The sequence below is a fragment of the Pteropus medius genome, unplaced genomic scaffold (assembly GCF_902729225.1).
Source record: "Pteropus medius unplaced genomic scaffold, Ma_sr-lr_union100, whole genome shotgun sequence".
NCBI classification, from domain to species: domain Eukaryota; kingdom Metazoa; phylum Chordata; class Mammalia; order Chiroptera; family Pteropodidae; genus Pteropus; species Pteropus medius.
The window spans coordinates 34,143,869-34,152,635 of NW_024354500.1; positions in this window are offsets into that span (position 1 = coordinate 34,143,869).

Genomic DNA, 8,767 nt, shown 5'->3' on the forward strand with positions numbered 1-8,767 from the left:
GAAAGATGGGAGAAAAAATATTTTTTTCTGTCCTCACAACTGCAAAGAATGACTCATATAGCACTCTGAGTAATAGCTGCTTAAATGAGATTTAACATTGTAATTCATTGTGAGCTGCCTGCATTATCCAAAGTTTTAAAGTATATTTATCATCATCCTCTCCTGTCAGAGATCCAGACATAAGACTGGGCTCTCTCATTGAATATGAATAAGCAACTTATTAAACAGGAAATTGCATCATTAGTGACTGAGTCAGCATTTAGTGATGATAATAAAGAACCAGTGTTCTTTACCCTATGTCCGTCTTGAGCATAAACAGAAGTTCAATATTTTTTGATACAGGAAAGAGGTATGAGAATCATACAAATTGACTAAATATTAAACCAGGTTGTATTCAGAGCCTGTTACATGCTGCTAGATGAGGAAACTGGTTGATCAGCATAGGGCCAGGAAGAACTAGGAACATATAGAAAGATTTCTGCTGAGATTACTAGTAACTGCTTCCCCATGTCTTTAATGCTGCATATTAACACCTGGAAAGGAAAAACAGATATGAAACTGAATTCTTCAGAACACCCAGGGCTCATTTCTCTGGATCTGAGTTGAGTTTATGCTCTGTCCTTCTCTAATAAACTTTCTGTCTCTAACTCTATCTCACACTTGAATTCTTTCCTGTGGGACCCTCTCTCCGTGTGGGACTTGAGTCACCACTGGGGGAATTCGCCTTGTTTTGCATCACTTTGACTCGACATGAATTAATATTTATTAAATATGCTAAATAAAATAATCACTTGGATTAGTAAAATAAAGGTCATATCTTAATCTTCAATGTCAATTAGGTTAGAATAAAAATTTTTTAAGGGCAAGGCACTTTTTCTTCCTATTACATTATCGTATTAATCAATGTACATGGGATCAGGTTAGGGGTATGATATGAGAGCTGTAGAAATCCTCAATAACATTTTACTTTAGAGAGACTTTATCCCTAAAGTATTGAGCTGTTACAATGTCCTATGTTATATCAAGAAAGCAAAGAGTGGGTGGAAAATACTGAGTCTCTTGTTTAGCAAGTTTGCAAACAAGTTGATCTGGAATGTACACGAACTCAAAGAAACTGTTAGTAATGATCCCTCTTTATCTCTTACACATACTTCATAATTCACCCCTCAAGGGCAAGGCTTGGCCAAATGGTACAGTAGGTTGAGTTAGTCATTAGTAACCCCACCACCTATCTCTACCTCCCTCTCTTTCTCAACTTTTATATGAAGGACAATTTTATGTTATTTTCTTATTTTCAATACCATAAAATCATTAAGAAATTTATGGAATTCATCTCTCCTTCAGTTTAATATTCCTGATCGCTATCTTTCCCTCTGACCACACTTTGTGTTTTTTACCTTTTCTCTGCACTTTCTCCTACTCCTCCTTCTTCTTTTTTCTTTTATTTAGTTCCTTTCTTACTTTCTAATGTAATATACTGCAGAATTTAAAAGTGTGAGTGGAAGAACCAAACCCCCTGGATTTAATTTCTACTCCTGCCATACATTATCTGCACAACTTTGGGCAGCATATTTTCCTTTTTTTTTTTTTTGCCTTAGTTTACTCTGAAAACTGGGGGTAAAATAGTACCAATCTCATAAGGTTTAAGATGGAGTTAAAATATGTAAAGTCCCTAGAACAATCTGCCATATAATGAATGAATGAATGAATGAATGAATGAATGAAGGCATGGATTTTGTTTATTTTGTTCACTGCAATGTAACTATTATTGCTATATACCCAATAAGTGGAATGGTACCTGACACCATTATTGAATCATTAGTCTATTTATACTACACTTATCTTTCAATTTTTTTTTTTTTTAACCTTTGGATTCCTGGTTTCTCTTTCTTTCCTCCTTGAGACCTTTTCATTTCAACTTCTGTGTTTTTCGATGCTCAGGTTTCCATCATCTATTGCTGACCTAAATTGTCTCTTACGTCTATTTTCAAAATTTTTGAGTATAGTAAAACATAGCACTTTAATATTTATGAATAATTATTAGTTTTGAGGTTACTAATAAAAAGATAAAGAAGAAATCCTTAGTCAAAGAAAAGTGAAAGTTAATAATATTTAAAATATTATATTTTACATTAAATTTGTACTAACATATTTGTCATTTGCACACAATTTAGGCTGCCTGTAAATCTGCAACTTTTTACTGTTAGTTTTGTTTTGATTCAAACAAAAATAGATTTAAAAAATAGTTTAAAAAATTTAAAAATTAAAAATTAAAAATAGTATAATAAACAGCTGCTGTACCTTTCACTTAGATTCACTAATATTAATATTTTATTATATTCGATCTATCTCTCTCTCTCTCTACACACACACACACACAACTGTAATATATACATCTCTTCCCTAGGAACTATTTAAAATAGTCCCCAAAAGTTATATTTTAGGTTCTATTCCCCAATCCAGAATTCAATAAATGTTCATGAGTTTCAGTTAGTTATGTCTCATTAGTCTCTTATAATCTAGAATAAAGCACTCGTATCTTTTCTTTTTTTCCCACGACATTGACTTTTTTGAAGAGTTCAGGCCAATTGTCTGATAGAATGTTCCAAATTTGGATTTTTCTGATTGTTCTTTATGATTAGATTCAGGTTAAATGGTTCGGGTAAGAATTTTACATGGGTGATATATTGTACTTCTCACTGTATTATATCAGAAGGCACATAGCCGTAGGTTGTTTCACTATTGCTCATGCTAAGTTTGATCACTTGGTTAAGATGGTGACCACTAGACATCTCCATTATAAAGGTATAGTTTACCCTTTATGATTAATAAATAAATCGTGGGGTGAAAATTTGATATATGTTATTATCCTGTTTCCCAACAGCCATTTATTCATTGATTTTATCATCCATTGATAATACTTGCCTGAACCATTATTAAATTGGATATTGCGAAACAGCAATTTTCTCATTCCTTCTGCATTCCTTAGTAGTTATTCTTCTGTAAAAAAAAGACTTTTACTTGCCGCGCTACACCCTCCCCCCTCCATTTTCATATCATTGTGAACTCGAGGAGTTTTTAAAATCTATGTGTTATAATCCACAAGCAATATTGTTATTTTTGATGCTGTTATACTTGATACAAAATTTGGAAAGAAGGAGATTTGTTACACAAGTTTTGTTTCCTTTCGACATAACCACATTTTTTATTTTCCTGTCCAAGTTGTTCCATCCCTTCCACACACCTGGAATTAGCCTTTTTTCCAAGATTCATATTTTCCTTGAAAGGTATTTAGAAATGAAGATCTGAATATTATAAATGTTCATTGGGTGTTGTTACTTGTGGGCCTTTTTGGTCAACAGAGATAAGGGAAAAATATTTTTTAAATCCTAGGTTCATACATTGTTCAAAAGTCAACACTATATAAATGAGATATATTCAGAGAAGTTTTATCCCCGTCCTTATTTCCACTACTTATAGGTCACTTAAAAAAATTGGTTTCTTCTTGGCTATTATAAATAATGTTGCACTAAACATAAAGGTGCATATATCTTTTCGAATTAGTATTTTGAATTTTTTTGGCTAAATACCCAGAAATGGAATTGCTGAGTCTATTTTTAATTTTTTGAAGAATCTCCATACTATTTTCAATAGTGACTGCTCCTATTTACAATCCCACCGATATAGCCAAGATATGGAAGCAACTTAAGTGTCCATCAATAGACAAACAAATAAAGAATTGTCCACACAATGGACAATTTCTCAGCCGTAGTAAAGAACGAAATCTTGCCATTTGCCACAATATGGGTAGACCTAGGTGATATTATGCTAAGTGGAATAAGTCAGACAGAGAAAGACAAATACCATATGATTTCACTTAAATATGGAATCTAAAAAACAAAATAAATGGAAAAACAGAATAGAAACAAACATAGATACAGAGAACAAACTCACAGTTGCCAAATGAGAGACAGGTTGGGGGGCTGGGTAAAAAAGGTGAAGGGGTTAAGAAGTACAAATTTCCAGTTATAAAAATAGTCACAAGAATGTAAAGAAGAACATAGGAACTGTAGTCAATAATATTGTAATAACTATGTATGTCATCAGATGGGTACTAGATTTATTGGGATGATTACTTTGTAAGCTATATAAATGTCTCATCACTATGTATACACCCGAAATTAATATAATATTATATGTCAACTGTAATTAAACTTTTTTAAATTAAAAAAATTTAATTTCTGGTTTAACTTTCTTGTGTTTCTGTTTGCAGACATAAGCAGAGGTCCATGTTAATAGATAACTTTTCTAATTCTTTCTTACGATCTCTTGTTATCTAGCTTCTTTTTTTACTTAAAAATATATCATGGAAATTACTCCAAATTATATCAGAGAATTTCTTTACTACTATAAGTATTTCATTGTGTGGATGGATGTATCGTAATTCATTCAACTAGACACTTAAGGTTGGGAATTCAGGTTGTTTCCCAAAGTTCGTTATTACAAATAATATCAGAATGAATAACTCTGTGCAAACATTTGTTTTATATTTATGGAGGAATATTCAGGATAAATTCCTAAAAATATAATTGCTTAAATAAATGCATATGTATTTTATTAGATATTCTCCTCCCTGGAGTTGTAACATATTCGACTCCCAGTATCAATGTATGAGTATGCCTGTTCTCTACAGCTTCATTAACTTTGTATTTTGAATACTTTTTGTTTGCTAATCTGATAGGTGAGAATTGTTATCACATAATAGTTTTGAATGAAGTTAAGCATCTTTTCATATGTTTAAGTGTCATTTTGTTTTTTCTGTGAACTAATCATGTCTTTTGCCCATTTTTTGGTCTGCCATTGAATACAATTACATACATGCACGTATACATTTATATATTTAATTTATTAAATTTAATTTTTTTTCTTTTATTACTTCTAAATTTGGACTTTCTGAATTTGGAAAAGTATTTCTCATATCCAGGTTTTAGAGGAACTAGGCTATGTTTTCTTCTAGTATTTGTACGACTTCCTTTTCTTGCTTTTTAAAAGTATATATGTATGAATATCTTGGACCTGTTTGGAGTTTATTCTGGTATCGGGTGTGAGGTGTGCATCCAATTTTATTTTTCTTTTTTCATATTGTTATCCAGTTGTCTCATTGCCATTTATTTGAAACTTTCCTAGGTACCCGTTATTTCTGGACTTTTTTCTCCTATCTCATTGTTCTTTGTAAACATGTACCATTACTATGTTTTAAATTATATAATTCTTTTTTAAAAATTTATTTATTTAAATTAGTTTCAAGTATACAGTACATTGGTTAGACATCTATATAGTTCATAAAATGATCCCCCCAATTGCTCCCTCCCTCCCTTGGCCATCCACCTAGCCATCATATAAATTATATAATTCTTATAATATGTTTTAATGTTGGTGGGGTTAATCTCTCCTTTTACTCTGTTTTTTCATAATTCGTATTGATAGTCTTATGTATTTTTTTTTTCCTTTTAAACCCTGGAATAAACTTGTCTAGCCCAGGAATCTGCTGAAAGGAAATAGTGCAAAATGTAGCAAAAATTCTAATGAAACAAGAAACAATTCAAGAGCTCTCTGTTTGGGAAATAATCTAGAACTAAAATCTGACATCTAGTGTTCACTGCAGTAACTTCATGGTACTAACTAAATGTCTTAGAGTCTTATTACATTATAAGTGATCCCTTTTAACAGTGTTTAAAACCTAGAGCATATATTGTCTTGGAAAAACATAGATCTGTTAGCTAAAGAAAGAGCTGCACATAAATTAGTAAAAGGAATACCCAGGTGTTAGCTCTTCTTATTCATAATTATTTAAATCATGAGGGTGAAAATAAGGGGAAGTGAAAAAAGTTTACTCAAGAAAAAATAAATTCTCTCAACAAGTGAACAAAACTAGAACATGGCTGGGAACATACATGACACCAGCACTGCTGAGATAGGAGAGGATAAAGAAAAGAAGAGAAGCTGGGAGTAGCTACCTTCGCTCTTCTGTCTTGGTCTTCAGGTATAGTAAGTGTCAAGATCAGAAAAAGCAAAGGGCCATATCAATTGGTTTTTATAGCTGGAGCTAAGATTTCTATAAGAGATTGAGTTGGGCTTTTAGAATTTTTGGAAAAGGGAACTACGCTGTTAATTCTAGCTATACTGATATAGAAAAACCCTTCCATTTCTATTTTATACTTCTGCTACTTTCATTATCTCCATTGAAATAATTTTAATGCAACATCCCAGTCTGGAAGGAGAGATCATCTTTGTAGTTGGTGCTATGCTATTCCATCTTCTGTGTTTTACTTTTAGTTTTATTTTTTCCTGCACCTAGTATTTATTGAGATGAGAGAAAATGGATACAAAACTTTAGGTATTGTCATGGACAATTTAAGAAAATTTAATTCATAGTTATTTCATGTTCTTTCTCAAAATTCAAATCATCAAACACAAATTTGCGATTAGTTTTGCAAAATGAAGAGACTCAAAACTTGCAATATTAGAAGAGATTTTGCTTTAAAAGATATGTAAATGTTCTCTCAAATTGCTCTGCCTTTATTGTTCACAAAGTTTGAGCAGAGGAAACGATTGAACGATTGAATTCTCAATCGTTCTTCTATGTTTCCTTTTAGTGGGTCTAAAGCAGAGTGAATACTCATTCTTACTAAAATCCACAGACGCTTGAAAACCTATCAACATCCACCCAGAGCTGAGCATGTTACCTGTATTGACTCTTTTCATCAACATATCCAGCCATGACCACACCCCGAAATACTTGCTATCTCTTACCAAAGGCTCCTGTCTTCCCAGTAAAAGCCATTAGCTTTTCAGAGTTATTTACTTCTCTGTTTATTCTACCCTTACCTTCACAACTGAATTTTAAATAGATGATATATAACTTTTCTGTAATTGCTTTATATTGCTTTTCATTTAGTGTTATCATATACGTATTTTCTGTATCAGCTATCACAGTTACCTAGTGTCCCTATAATGTAGGGAGGAGGCAAGAGAACCTAAAGCATTAAATCAGGCTACATTCACAGACTGCAATATGCTGATCAGCTCTGCAGACAGGCCAGAAGGACACCTGCAGAACAAAGGGAGATTTCTGCTGGGATTGCTAACAACCCGTTTCCCACACCTGTGAAGGGGAAACAGGAAAAACAATATTTAAGTGGGCCTTACACAAAATAAAATCTTTCCATTCTCTATGGCTAAATCCATAGAGAACCTATGGACTAAAAGGCTCAGAACTGCCAGCAGGCCTTTCACGCTACATATTCTTACCTTTTCACGCTACATACTCTTCCCCATCCCCTTCCTCACTATATATCTATATCAAAGGAAATAGATAAACAACATATTTAAACTGTAACTCATGGGAACTAAAGAATGATATATAAACTGAACTCCCTGAACACTCAGAGTCCCTTTCAAATGTTTTTACTATGTCCCTCTTAGTGCCTCTACCCTTTCTCTCAACTGTCCTCATCTCTCTCTATTGTCTCTGTCATAATCTGCCTCTGAGAGGAGACTGTGCTCTGTCTATAGTGTTATCCCTTCTCTAATAAACTTTGGCATGTGTGTTGAATTCTTTCTACCCTCTCTACCAAGAATCCTTTTCTTCACTCAGTGCAGGGCTTGGTCTCCCCCAACTCAGGGAAATTTGTCCTGTTCTGCATCACCTAGAATTCCATTGAATGGCTGTTCTATATTTAATCAGTGAGTGGTTTAAAATATTTAGTTCATTTTTTTAATCTTTACAAACGACACTGTAATGAATATGCTTTTATATAAATCTTTGCATGCTTGCTATTATACCAGTAGGATAAATTTTGAGAAGTAAAATTGTTGAGTTAAAAGAATATATCTCCCTCCCACCCCAGATACCAGGCCTGTTTTCTGTTAATGGTTTCCGTTTCGCATTGCAGTGTAACATACATTCGGAAAAGTGCATAAATCATAATGGTATAGCTAGATGAGCTTTCACAAAGTGAACACACCTGTATAACCCACCCAGGTCAAGGATCAGGATATTACCAGAAATTAGAAGCCACTTTTCACGCTCTCTTCTAGTTACTGTCCTTTGGAAGGGTAACTACTTCCTGACTTCTAAGGATATAGATTAGCTTTGCCTGGTTTTGAACTTTATAGAAATGAAATCATACAGTGTGTATTCTTGTTTCTGGCTTCTTTTTGGTACATGTCTATAAAATATTTGATAGTGCAATGGAAAATGTTCATTTCTTATGTATTCTTGGCCTCAGTGTAATTTGACACCACCTACCATCCCCAATCTTCTTTTCTTCTTTCTCTTCTGTGACAGTTATCTGCCTTTCCTCCTATCTTCTGGTGCCTCCTACTCCTATTCCAGAATCTTCCCCTCACTCAACCTTAAATCTTTGATGTACTCAAGGTCTAGTGGTAGTCAATCTCAGCCAAACATATAGCTTCTGTTACTATCTGTATGTGACCCATTTTTGAGACTGAAATATCCAAATCGATCTCCTTACTTCTGTGTTTGAAAAACTTGACATTCCCAAACTGAACAAACAATTTCTTCTGCTCCCAATTGTTCCTGATCTGGTGCTGGGCAAAAATCTCTTCCAAAATATAGAGTCCATTGTTGGGGTGGGGGTGGAGCTGAAAAATACAGAAAACAAAGGAATAATTGCCCCCAAAGATTTCCAAGCTGCTTAAGGGACCACTTAGCATAATGACTGATAGTACAGGCTTCAGAATC